This window comes from Python bivittatus, unplaced genomic scaffold (genome assembly GCF_059951505.1).
Source record: "Python bivittatus isolate LINGU-HERP-01145 unplaced genomic scaffold, Pbiv_v1 ctg000530_np1212, whole genome shotgun sequence".
Lineage (NCBI taxonomy): Eukaryota > Metazoa > Chordata > Lepidosauria > Squamata > Pythonidae > Python > Python bivittatus.
Genome location: NW_028277085.1, coordinates 1,037,921 through 1,052,076, shown reverse-complemented (window position 1 = coordinate 1,052,076; position 14,156 = coordinate 1,037,921).

Genomic DNA, 14,156 nt, shown 5'->3' with positions numbered 1-14,156 from the left:
CCGGGAAAGGCGAGGAAGCGAGGGGAGCAGGACTCGGAGACCAGCCGGACGAGCAAACCGGAAGCCAGTTAAATACAGGAAAAAGGCAAGCGCTCGTAATCGGAGAGGGCCGGGTTTGCATTACACTCGCGCTGACTGGAGGATCCGAGAACGGGTATGTTGCCCACCCCAGATCCCAGAGGGATCTCCTGCCTCCCTTTGATCTGCTCTCCTGTGCTTCACCGCCCGCTCCGGGCCAAGCAAGCCCCAACTGTGCCACCTGAGTTAAGTCGGGCCCCCTCCCGCGCCCCCAGGTGGCTGCCCCAGCCCCCCAGCAAAGCCTCTTCATTCCTCCTCAGCCCTTCAGCTAAAGCTGCCGTTAACGGGATCCCCGTATCCCAGCCAGCGCATGGCCGGCATGTGCTAAGACGCTGGCATCCCAAGCATGCCTTGAGAAAGGTGGGTGGCCCTGACCGACTGCATGTCTCAAGCCACCCTGTGTTGGGTGGGGGGTCCAAACCACAACAGTCAGCATACAGGAGATTTCTCCATCGCGTGGACATTGGAGCAGGAGGGCCCTTAATCTACAGCAGCAAAAATCAAGAGAAGTCACGAGGTTTGCTAAAAGGCACCAGCTTTCATGAGCCACAGGGGACTTTCTCAGAGGTCACTCGAGCCGCTCTGTGCATCCAGTGAAGATTTATGAGCCAGAAAAGTGGCTACCAAACTCCTGATTTTCTCCAGCTTGGTGTCCTCCTGATAGGTTTCCCTCCCGCGTGGGCAGTTTTCTGCAAGGCCTGAGCTTGCCTGAAAGTCCAGGGCGGTGCCCTGTCTTCCTGCTCCCATTCCAGGTGGGGTCACGGGGGGACCCTCACCCCCCGCTCCCCACAGCCTTCTTGGGTCCAGCAAAGCAGGGGTGTGGTCAACTAGCCATGTTGGGCCCCTTCCTCACAAGCTGAAACGTTTCCCAAGGGACTCTCCCACCACCATCGGGGCAAGATTCGTGTCTGCTCCCATCAGACCAGGTGGCCCTCCGTCTGCAGCCATAAATTAATCTCCCAGTGGGCATTTCGGCCCCACTCCGGAAACAGCTGTTGACCCAGCCCGGCTATTTGTACCGGCTCTGTATCTTTGTAAAAGAGAGAGGTGGGCCCTGAAGAGCCAACGGGGGTCCCTGCAGATGGCCCTTCCAAGACCTGAACGCCCACCCCAGCCTCAGTTCGGCTGATGGGGGGGCACGCTTTGTGTGGGGGTGCTGCTCTCAGGTGGGGGGGAGGCCAGCTGCAGATACAGGCCAGCAAAATTGCAGCGTCTTAAGTGCAAGTTTTCCTCTTTCAGCGGCAGGGTTAGGGCGTCTGCTGTTTAGACTGGAGTTGAAGGCGCCTGTAAGCTGGCCCGGGCAACCTTATCAGAAGAATCCTTGCCGTACCCACACATCCTGTTCCAGTTTTGAAGAAGTTGGCTCAGCCTTAGGTTCTTTAGAGTGACCCCTGAAACTCCAGCTGGAAAAGGAGATATTTGCCAACTTTTCAGTTAATACTTAAAGCCTTAATTGACCCTCCACAATTCCCAATTAAATGAATTTAATACACATGTAATCCAAGACACCCTCGTAGACTGAAAGTGAGCCCTTCACCTTCTGCTATATAAATGTGTGTGTGTGTATCTCCTATCTATCTATCTATCTATCTATCTATCTATCTATCTATCTATCTATCTATCTATCTATCTTGATTTATATATAGCCATCCATCTGACAATTCCAACTCTGGGTGGCAAACATAAGATTAAAACCAACACACAAAGCAAAGAACAATAAATAGCGATAGTAGCAGTTCTATGTTATTGGACAGGAAAATAAGTAAGCTATTTCTACATCGGTCAGAAATTGAAATTTGGGGTTGTTGGGGTTACAGATAATCCTCATTTAGCAACCACAATTGGGACCAGCCACTCAATCGTTAAGCAAAGCGGTCGCTAAGCGAAACTGCATCTATGCTTATGATCTGACCTTCAGCTTTACAGACCTGTGAAGGTTGTAAATGCGAGAACTGGTTGCAAAGTGATTTTTTCATCACCGTCATAACTGTGAACAGTCGCTGTTTGAGACAGTCACTAAACAAGGACTACCTGTACCTGTGTGTGAAGAGGGGGGAAAAAGTAACTCTTTCACATCAAGCCCAGCTCTGGGTGACTTCACGTAGGTGTCTCTGTAGTTTTCTTGGCAGTAGCACAGAAGTGATTGGACAATATGTTTTTTTGATTTCCAAGTCTAGCCTAGAGCCCTGGGATTTCCTAGTAGTCTCCCATCCAAGTGTCTAACATTTAAGTACAACTTTTCCAGGGATGGAACGGAATTCGGAATGAACTCCTCTGAAAATGACGTGGACAGGAACCCAGCTGACTCTCCTCTTGCAGTGAGGTTGTGATAAACCTGCTCCCTGTGATCGTTCGGCTTACCGTGAGTCCTGGGCAATACTGTCAGGCGATGATAAGGTGCCGTAGGATAATGCCATTTTTGCACGGTCTCTTTAGCTCCGAGAACGGGGTCCCTCTTACCTTTACCCTGAAAGAAATCCAGTGGCTACAGTGCCACGTATTGTGATGGGTGCGGGAGCAATGGAAAATCTATAGCCCAGCATCACCCCAAGCTACTAATGATGCGAGAATTGATTGGCTTGCTTAAAACCATCTTATCCCCCTTTCCCTTTCCCTTTCTTTCTCTGTAAATCCTGGCCTTGGTTTATGATTAGAAAAAGAGGGGCTAGTGCTAGAAACAGGACTAGGGCAAGAGCGGTCGGTGCCCCTCCCTTCTCACCTGTGCTCTCGGCCACCAGACGGGTGCAGCGCCCCCCGAATCATGTTCTGGCCGGGGTTGTCCGGCACTTCCCAAGGACCCTGGCTGGGGAGCCACTTTCTTAAGGCGACATGTCTCGCAGCACCAAACTGCAGCCCCTGGGCCGGCGGTGAGCCGTCTCCATTTGCAGTCGGACTGTTTTGCTGTGACTTGGGCCTGGATCCCTCGAGGAACGGGGGGTGGGGGGGGCCTAGGAAGCAGGACCTCTTTCCTGCAGAAGTCCCCCTGCTTTGTGGCCCTGGGACCGGAGGACAGTGCCCAGGAGGGAGAACCCCTTCCAGAGAGCATTCATTGCAACTGGCCTGCAACATGAGCCCTCGCCAAGAGCTTGTCAACGCTGACCGGCAGCATCGCTGACCCCCGGGGCCAGCGAACAAGGGGAAGCCTTGCAGGAGCTGTGCTGGGTGCCGTGTTCTCTGGGGCAGGTGCTGAGAGGAGAGGATTAAAGGATTGGGTTTTAGCGCTCAGGAAGAATGCCAGCCTGGAGGAGGGTTTGTTTGCTGCCTCTCTGCGCCCGGCCGATGCCACTCAGCCTCCAAGAGAGTCACGGAGGACACCCAGCTGCCCTGCGCCGTTCAGACAAAGGCCAGGGTCCCCCAGAGAGCAGATCCCAACTGCCCACCTATCTCTTTCAGAGGAGCCCGTAGGGGTCTTACTGCGGGGCACGGGACAAGGGTTGCTTAGGAAGTGCCTGGTTCTGTTAAAGGGGACGACAGCTGAGCTGGGAAGGTGGGCTGAGGTGGGGGCAAAGCCGACCCGGGGGATTCCTTTTCTAAGCCCGATGGAATTGGAATTTGTGGGAGCAGATGTCTGCTTTTGTGAGGAACGACAGTAAACGGAGCCTCTGCATACAAGAGCTGGGTGCGTTTACGGACCCAGCATCCTGATCCGTAGATGCGGTAAATTCATCCACGCCTGTCTATGGACTGCAATGCTTTTAGAGAGGAAAGAAGTCATATGCTGCTTGAAACGATCGAACTGAACTGCAGTCAGACCTTAGAATTACACTCGTGGTCTGTCGGATTTCCTAAACCACAGGGCTGCTTTGCAAAAAGGTGATTTCCATCCATCTGCAGTGCAGCACGACAGTCTGCAAGTCAGCGGACGCCTCCAAAGGTCACGGGAGGAAGTCCTACGATTCGGTCACCCTTTTCTTTCTGCTCTCTGGTGAGTTGACCCGCCTGCTCGCGTCGAGGCCGTGCCCCTGTCGCAAACAGAGGAAATGCTGGTTTTGCAACGGTGGTGGATTTGGCAACCTGGGTCTGAAGAACGGAGGACGCGAAATGCCTCGAAGCCTAGCCCTGGACCGGATGTGGCCGCCAATGCGGGGGGGCTCTGCTGTTCTGCGCTGGCTTTCGATTTGCCTTCTGAGCAAGGAACGCAAGACCAGCCCGGTTGGATCAGGCAAGGCGTGACCGAGACCCCTTTGTAGCCCTCAGAACTCACGTGAAGAAGAGGGAGCCCAGGCCACCCCGGTCCAGCGGCCGGACCCCCCCCCCGGCCTGCCTTGCTCCCTGCAACTGGGGCTTGGAGGGAGGACGGGGTCCAGGTCTGGCAGGCCTCAAGAGGCCCAACCTTCGTGAACATGCCCGATCTCCTTTTAGAGCCATCACCGTGGCTCGTGTGAATGAATTCCAGAGGTTAATTACGTACTCAGAATATTTTGAACATTTTGGCCGCAACCAGTCATATTTAAAATTTTCTCCTGCCACCTCCCCTTTTTGTTTGTAGTCGTAATTTTCTTCATGGACGTTTTTCATTTGTGTCCTTGACGTTTTCACTGATTGTTCCCAGGCAGACGGCTTTTTATCTCTCAAAAAAATGCGGTCGGCCTGGTCAGAATGGAATGACAGAATTATCAAAACGCACAACGTGCAAACAGCTGGACTTCTGACACGAAATGTTACATCTCCCTTAGCAAAGGGTTTCTCAGCAACAAACACGGTTTTCCTGCTTTTCTCACTCCGTCATCCGCCAATTAGCCTCTTTAAAAAGAGCTTCTAGTCCTCAGTAATGCACATTTTTAGCAGGAGGAAAGGGAAGACGCACCTCCTGGCTCTCCTCACATTTTCATTTAGCCTCCTTGGGATAATTTCCTCGTCTTTGTCTATGTTTCTTCTTTAAAGGCAAAGGGGAGGGATTGATTGATTAATTCATTGATTGATTTGATTTCTAGAGCTGCCCACCTCAACAAGTGACACCGGGCGACGTACAATTATAAAAGCATAAAACGATTAAAACGATACAATTAAATATATATGGTGGCCGAGTAAAACTGTTGCCGTAGGTGTTAATATAGCCAAGAAACGCCAGCTCCAGTATAGATGGCAGTTTAGACTGTTAACTCCAAACTGGCAAGCGACTGTTGGCCTGAATGTGCATAGAAGAATATGCCCAGAACTCTCTTTTCCAGTTCCAGGTTATTTGGGAAGTTTGAGGAAACAAGGCAGCAGAAGACATTCTGGCGTTGGACTTCCAGCCTTTCTGCTTCTCCTTTGGGGCTGAAACGCGGGGAACAGCGTGTTCCTGAACGGGCCGACACGGACTTCCCTCCCCATCCTTTAAGCTACTCTCTTGAAGCAGAAGGAGTTTCCATCTTGTTGTTCTCCAACGTTGACGCTCTCAAGCTGCTGCTTTGTTTTGTCACCGTGGTTCTGATTTTAGCCAACTAAATGTTCCTTCTTGGATGCTCTCTGTGGAGGTGACAGAGTGCAAGTGTGCCAAGCGTGTCTGCCACTCCAGCACCGTTTACAAGTTAGTGTAACTCAACACGCCCTCAAGACAGTGAGAAGCCAACTGCCGTAGCTTGAAAATGACCATTATGGCCTAGACCAATGTCTCCCAAACAAACCTATTGAGCTTTTAAGTGGCCACCTTCTCTTGTAGCGTTGCCTTGCCCGAAAAGAAAGACACCTTGTATTCTCTGAAACCAATGCAAACATTCTGGCCTTGTGAAAAGGAAACCTTATTAACTGAAGGATTACCCACTTTTTATTTATAACCTGACCTCCCATTGAGGGCTCCAGTGCATGACTGGACCAAAGTCAGTTAGCTTTGTGGACTTAAATCCGTGTTTCCCTGCCCCAACCAAAACCTTAACCATGTTGGTCCTCAAGGGTTCTTCCCAGCTCCATTTCTGGAGGAAATCCATTTTCAGGAATATTCTGCAGGACACAGGGAACTGTAAACTAGTACCTATCTCAGAAGATTTCTAAGAGAATTTCCATCTGACTTGAGAAAATGGCCTGATTCTAACCTGGCAACTCTTAGAGCTGTTTCATTCTAAGGTACTTGTCCAGGATTCAGGGAAGGAAGAACAACCCCTACCTGTCTGATGTCCTTCCAGATCACACTTGAATCCTTGCTTGAGCAACAGCAGACTCTGCCTGACCTCTCCTCATCATAACTGGTGGTTGTGCTTACGAAGATAGACACACCCAAGGATGTAGCTTGATTCTTCATGACACCTTGACTTTGCTCATCCAGTTCAAGCCCCAGCAGGCAACTGATTTTGCCTGGGCCTCCAGAAAAAATGAAGTCCTAGTTATCCATCTCTGATTCCTGCTTCTTCAGTGACCTGCAGCCTGAGATGAAGGGAAGTCAACTGAAGCTGACTTCATCCTTGTAAAACCACCAGGCTCTGAGTCACCCAGACAAAAGCTACTGTGGAATATCCATTGTTTACTCTGCTCATTGTTCTAGAGGGTCAATGAAGGCTAAAATAGATGGTGATGAAATGGAGCCACTGTCTGGCTTCCAACTGCCACGGTCCTGCTATCTGGCAGCACTGACCCAATGTACTCCCATTACCAGCTTTCATTTGCAGATCCCCCAGGGGTGAGGGATGGGAGAGGTGATGGAGGTGTTAAACATTTTGACACACAAAGATTAAGCTCATGAATTCCATGCCTACTTGGCAAACAACACTGCTGCTATTTTGACGGCCATTGTTAGAACATTAGTGAGGAGATGGCAGCGAGAGCTCTTTTGAAGAGGACAATCCATTACTCAGAAACACGGATTTGGAAACCTGAAATATGCACACCATTCTTTCCATCTCGAGTAAAACACTCTTTAGGAAGAATACATTACCACGGGTGATGAATATTCTATTAGTGGCCAAGTCCAAGTCAAAAGTCAACCCCACAATTCTCAGAGCAAACTTCTCAGAATGATTCTGCCAAGCATAGAATGGAAGAAATTCCTGTATTTGTGTAGCACGGAGACAGTGAGATTTTCTCAGATTCTCATAACACTGGCCATACAAGGAGATTACTGGGATATAAATCTGGGACAAACAAAAGCCAGGATTTCGAGCATATGATTAATTTATGGAATTTTTGGCCTCAAGGAGCAGAGATAGGTTTGTGCAACCTTAATGAGGCTAGACCGGGTTAGGCAAGCTGCAGTCCTCCAAATGTCTTGGATCAACTCCATCAACCCTGGTCCTCACAGTTTTATGCTCCAGGTCTCCTTGTCCTGGGTTAGGAAGGAAGTACATGGATCCTCCAAGCGCAGGAGCAACTTCCACGTCCCTCCTGAGCAGTGAAAGGAGAATGGCTGCCATTTAGAGGGAGCGGACGGTTGCACTGGCTTCCTGTCTATGAAATCTTGGAAGAGCTTAGAAACAGAGCAGCCAGGTAGCAAAACAATGAAGCACTCCTCATCCAGATGTGCATAGCAAGCATTGCAGGTGATGTGTTTCGTTTTTAAGCAAGGATGGATCAACCAATGCAAGCAGAAGAAGGCCAGACAGCAGCAAACGCATCTGTCCCTCCCGTGCCATTACTCGACCCTGGTCTTTGCTCAGAGGTGCCAAGGGCAGCAGCTGCTGGAAACTGGTGAAGCCTCTTCCTTGGTTCTGCCCCTTGAGACCCCCAACCAGGATATTCTGAATCTCCTCTTCAGGATGTTAGTCGCTCAGTAGAAGGGAACGTTTAGAAGGGAAACGTTCAGGGAAGGAACCATCTAGCAAGCTGCTGCCAGCAGATAACTCATATTGGAGTCACCATCTCCACGTTATTATTATTGAAGCAATTCATTCGGATCAGCCGTTTTGCAAATTGCAACCCAGAATTTGAGAGAGGTTGCATCACTTTTATTAAAAGGACCAAAATAGAGATGACGGAGGTTCCAAAAATGCTCATGTGGCTTTAAGAGTCAAATGCAAGGATAAATATTGAAATTGCCAGTTGAATCTTAGGGTGGCAGCTTCTGTTTCAGTCCTTGGAAGTTCCGCCTCGTAAAGTTGGGCTCCCGTCCCCTGGGATGGGCGGGAGCAGCCCAGCTGACTTCTTCCAGCCTCTCACCTCCCCAAGAGGCGGGCGAAGGAGTCCTCGGCTGCCAGCAGTTAATCTTCCAGATGGAACATCTTTAGCTCCTCGCCATCTTTAGATGCTTGTAACAGGATCCCTTCCCTTGAGCTGGAGCCGCAGAGGCACAACAGAAGTCCTCCAACGAGAGTTAAAATAAAATTGTTCCGGGCCTCGCGTGGAGTGTGACCAGCTCTGTTTCCCTGGGAGCTTTTGCCCTGTAGGTAAAGATCTGGGCAGAAGTTCTCCTGGGTCGGCAGCTGGCCTTTCTGGCAAAAGGCTGAGCAGCAATGCCGCGGATCGTCCTCCGGGCCTCTGCAGGGCGAGAGCGAGGAGGGAGGGCCTGAGAAGGGAACAATGACGTGTCTTGGCAGGAACGGGAGTGGATCCCGTTTGGAGCCCATTCAGTGTGTGGTGGTCGGACCAGACTTTGTGTGGTGTGAAACCACAGGTAGCTCCTTTCCTAAGAAGTGCAGAAGGAGAGTTCTGGGCAGCTCGGCCAGAGGCCGAGAGAGGCCCGTGGCTGCCCGATTCTAAAGGTCTAGTCCAGCCTCCCTCCACCTGACCCCGCAGATCCACACAATTAGGAAGTGCAAACTGAGCCGGGCGTTTTGTTCAGAATGCTGCGTTCCTGTACTCTGTTCCTACCCTCTGGCTGAAAGGAAAAGACAGCTGTCCTCCTCTTGCCGTCACTGGCACCATTACCCCTGGACGTTAGGGTAGAAGGACGGACGAGGCCCTGAAGCCTGGCCCCGGCGGAGTGACTGATGACGTGATCCAAGGTGCCCAAGAAGGCCTGCTCTAACGTACTTTTTAGGGAAGTTCCAGCCAAAATCCTACTGTGCCACCTTCATTGCCTCCGAGTCATCAGAAAATGGAGGTGTTCGTCTGGACCCAGAGCCTTGGCCAGCCTCTTGTGGACTGGAATCTTTAAGAATGCAAATAAAAGAAAAGGAATCCACCTCCCCTCCCCCACACTGGGTAACTAAAGGGGAAGGGACACCCTGGGGTGGCAGGGAGTTGGGAGAAAGTGGCTGACGGAGCCGCGGTGGGGAGAACGCACAGCCAGAGAGTCGGGGGTGGAGAAGGCCTTGGTTTGCTTTGAAGAAGGCAGAGTTTCCTGACATTGGGTTTTCTTACCAAATCACGGTTTCCCCTCAGTTATCTTCAGAATTCGCCTCTCTCTTGCACTGCAATTCTTCAGACAAAAAGTGCATACGAAAATGCCTCTAAAATAGGAAAGCGCACACAAAATGCATGTTAGCGTAATGCACAGAGATGCACCGGGTGAACAAAAATGGGATGTGCAAGAGAGGGAGAAGAGACGCTGACTGGAGGCTGCCTCTAAGGAAACCCCGCTCCTCCCCGCTTATTTCAGGACCCTTGCTCGGAGGGCCCGCCGCTCAGCCCTTGCCTTGGCATCTGAGCCACCGTCTTGAGTTACAGGCCCGGGCAGGTGCACCAAGCCGTGCTATAAATATCCTGAAGAAACTTAGCAGGCAAGCAAGGAGACGTCTTTTGGGAACACGGTCGGATGAGGAGCGGAGCCTCGTGCCAAGCCACGCTGCTGCCGGAGCACGAGGCCGCGCCCAGCCCGTTTGCACCCCAGATGCGAGCGCAGTTGCCAGCTTTGGAGCGCTCGGCCGAATCGCTTGGGCCAGACCAGCCGCGGCCCGCCTGGGGCAACAGGAGACCTAGACTGGACTGAAGGTGACCTTGGAAGCTGAGCTGGGGACAAGGAGCAAGGGCCGGATCGGGATCGATGTCAAGCCCTTCATACAGAGGACAGAAGATGTGCTGGGGCTGAACAAGACAACACGCGTATTTCACCCGGCACCATCTCCAGGGATGGTCAGCCAGATGCTCCCATCCCAAAAGCCTTCCAGCAGACCCTGAGAGGCCTCTGCTTGCTCGCCCTCCTAAATGCCCTCTAGGCACCTCTACATGTGCCACCCAGAAGTCTGCCCAATACACCTTGGGTCTGCAATCAACCCCATAAGCTGGGGGGCAGCCTGTGCAAAGATGGACTGAACAGTCCTAAAGAGGAAAGGGAGGTCAGTTGAGGTTTCAGGGAGGGGGAGAATTTGGTATTCAGAGGGGAAATGCTCTTTCTGCGTAGGCACAGCTACGTTCATCCACTGAGGGAATCCCAAATTCACGCCTGGACTTTTCTGGAGAACTAAACGGCATAACGGCATAAAAGCACATGCCAGCATTCCTATTCCCTCCATCTCTTCATCAGGTGAGATGCTCCCCCTTTCCCTCCCCCATGGAAAAAAGAGGAAAGGGAAAAGCCAGAGGGTCTCCAAGGGAGGCAGGTGTTCCATCCATCCATGGAGCCCACAGGTCCCAGTCCCAAAGCGGAGCCTCTGAACTGAACGCGGAGTCCTCTGAAGGGGGCTGGTATCTGAGGACACCCAGTTTTCAGGACTGAAGGTTGGGGTGGCAGGCTCGCCATCTCTGGCTCAGGATGCACCCTGGACTGGCTGTTGTCTTGGGGACCGAAACAGAATAATCCAAACGTGGAGAACATTGGATGGCCCTTTCCTGTGGTCAGAGCCTTGCCTGGTTTAGAAAGCTGACCCGCCTCTCTCTGCTCGGGCTAGCCTTTGCTTGCCTTTGAAATTCGAGGGACTCGCTAAGAGGCTGCGAAAATCGCCGCTGGCTGAAGATGTCTTTGATCTCCCTGTGGCATTTATTGGCCTTTTAAGGTTTGTGATCATTTTGAACGTGGGATGTAGCCAGGAAAACAAGGGCATAACACTGGGGGGAGGAGAAGGCCACTTTCTCTGGCGACATGGCTGTATTCTCCATCGATCTCCAACCCCAAGGCAAGGAAAAGGACTTCCAACAATTTGGTGGGATTCCATGGGATTACTTACCCCACCACTTTAGTTTCCCGCCTGCACTTATTTGTACGGGTAATGGGCCTCGTGGAAGCGCACACAACCAAGGGTTGCATTTTTAAAATTGGTCACGGGCCGAGTCCTACATAAAACGCTTAGTTGGTTGGGCAAACTTTGGCACGGAGCTGGTGGAACCTGCCCAGCCCAGCAGCAGGAAGTCTGCACTGGACCGCCAGGGAGGACGGAGGGAGACAGGCGAGAGGCGGAATGGCCTTCCACCCTGGGCACTGCAACCCCAGAAGCAACGGGCGGACCCAGCTGCCTTTTTGGAAGTGGGGGCAACCCAGGCACCAGGCCTTTTTCATCAAAAGTAAAACAACTCTGCGCCCTTTTACTTTGCTTGTGGTGTGGTGCAGCGTTTTGGTGCTGCCCAACTCGAAAGCCCAAACGGCGACCTCCTAAACGGTTCCCGTCGGGACCAAGCTGCTGAGGGCCCTTCCCGCACTGCCTCTGTTTATTTCAGTGGGGTGCCTCAGGAGAACCTCTTGATGAAAGGGACCACACATTGGCGAAGCGGGCAGTGCATCTCTCTTCTTCCTTCTGCACACCCAGGTTTGCCACACACACACACACACACCCCTCTCTTTCCACACATCCAGGAGTGGGTAGTTTTTAAGGCTTCAACTTGGAAAGCCTCCTTACAGCCAAGAAGGTGAATCCTCTCTTCCCTCCCCTTCCTCCTTGTGCCCCAAGGCTTCCAACAAAGGTGGGCAGGCAGGTTGGGGGGCTCCAAGTCGCGTGAAGGGCCCCTCCCCTTCCCAGACTCCCAGCTGTCCGGACTTGCAGTCAGCAGGGTTCTAGGAGGCGTCTTCTGTGCCCTGCAGAAAACGTGGCTCTGCTGCGCTCGCTGGGCGTAGAGGCATATCGGCTCCAAGTCGAAGGAAACCCTGATCTCTCCAACCTCAGTCGGGGGGGGGGGTGTCACAGAACACGCTAAGCTATGATGTGGCTTCCTTGGTTAGGATAAACCTAACCAGAGTGTCTTGTGTGATCCCACTCCACCCTAACTTACTCAGCCAATCATGGTTGGTTAAACAAATCATGGCTTAGCCTGATGCACGAACCAGGTGTGTGCACAAGGCCCGTCGAAAGGGACAGAGGGGCCACGAGCAGCCGTGGGGAGAGGATGCTTCCAGCTCAGCTCCAGGACTCAGGAGCCCCGCTGAGTCTCTCTCCTCTCCCCGCCTGCCTGGAAGAGGATGCAAGGCCTGGGCTGGACAATCTCCTTGCAAAGGAGGACGAGGAAGCTTCCCTCTCACCCCCACCCATTGTCAGGTCTGGGCAGGCTGGGGATGTTTCCAGACAAAGTAGGGAAAAGGGCCCCGGAGTTGGAATTTCCCTGCAGGATCACAAACAGTTGAGGCGTGAGCTCTGCCGGCCACAGGCCCCACAGACAGATGGCTCTGCCCTGCCGGGTCCCCGTGGCAGCCCAGGAAAGAGCGGGAGCAGCTCTCCTTAGTCTCTGGGTGGGAGCGTCATTGCTCTCCGGGGCCCCCCAGCCCTGCCACAGCAATCTCAGAGGTGGTGCAAAAGCTTGAGGTGCCCGGTCGGTCTGGTGGTCTTTCTGCCTTCCTGGTGCTACACAAACAAGCCTGAGATTCAGAACTCTCCTCTCTCGTTCAGAGCAGCCTCACCCTACCCGGTCAGGCTCCTGGTTCCTCCCCAGCTGCACCCAGCATCCTTACGCGGAGCAGGATGGAAGCGGAGGCCCACCCGGATGCTGCACTGCACGGGCTGCCAAAAGTGCCTTTTCGCCCAGAGGCATCGGAGGAGCGCCGCTCCCCAGCTCAGCCACAGCCATTGTTGGCTTCGGAGCCCGGAGAGCTGTGCTCGCGAACGCACCCCCAGCGCCGGCCTTTGAAAGGGCCTACTCAGCGTCGCAGCGGAAGTCCCAGGGGGCTTCCCAGCCAAGGGCCCCCTGTGCTGCTTTTGGGAGCCGCTGGGCACTTCTCCCGCTCAAGGATTTTCCATGGCACGTTGACAAAGCCACACAAAGATTCAAGGGCTGGAACAGCCACAGGAGGGGGGCTCCTTCTGGCCCTCCAGAGCAGCTGTGGATCGTGGCCGTGGCTCTCGGGAAGGTCCGCCTGAAGACAGACAGAAGTACTTGGTAGGCATCTGTTTACTGGGGACTGCATCGCAATCATGATAGATGTTTTTCAGGAGCAGGGTTAGCCCTTGTTCACTGAATCACTCCCTGGATCGGCTTCTGTCTTCCTGCCTTGAGTGGCACACCCATGGCTGCCTCTGGCACAGCTGGAACGTTGGGGGCAAACGAAGGCAAAACAAAGCTTGTTTTCTTCTGCTCGTTGGACCTTTCCACTGTCGCCGCCAGCTGCTTAGTGTCGCCACTTTAACCCCTTCCACCCTCCCAAGGAGGACCCTCCATTTCTCAACAGCGATCCCTCCAGGTTTGATGGCGCTGTCTGCCTTGCCAGCCGAAAGGGGAACGCCCCCCTCAAGTTGAGCTTGGCTCCTGGTGACTCACGGACACACCCATCTTGCTTTGGCAACATCCTGGAAGTAGCTGGCTGTTCCTTTAACTGGGATGTTTGTTTTGGGTCCTTAATCTCATTTGATTTCCTGGTGGTCCCCCACCCCCTAATTATCCCCTTCATATTTTGCATAGCTGAAAACAGGTGCCATTGCACAGATTGTCACTAGGGCAACAATGCCCCTGAGGAATCTGAGAGTGAGAGCACACTGCAGGCGGAGAGGTCAGTTTGCTCCTTGTCATGTGCTGTGGCTCAGTCGGAAGACTCCTGGTAGCCACAATCTTCTCTAGCCCAAATGCAGGTCGCAAATTTTGGGCACCCTCAAGGACCAGAGAGCTAAGGGGACCTAAGCAAGGAATGGTCACTTCCTCGGGACTTACGCAGCAGGCACTTCTGATCAGGTTCCCCTGGTTCCTTATGCAGACACAACCAATTGTTCCCAGAGGAGACTTCCTGTTGCAACCCAGTATGAGTAAATGTCTTTTCGCCTTCCGGGCACATAGGATACATGCAAAATCATTGGATGAAAAGATAATTAACTCCTGCGACGATGAATTTTAATCTTACAACAAACATTTTTCTGGGTTGACAGCAATTTGTGAAAGCT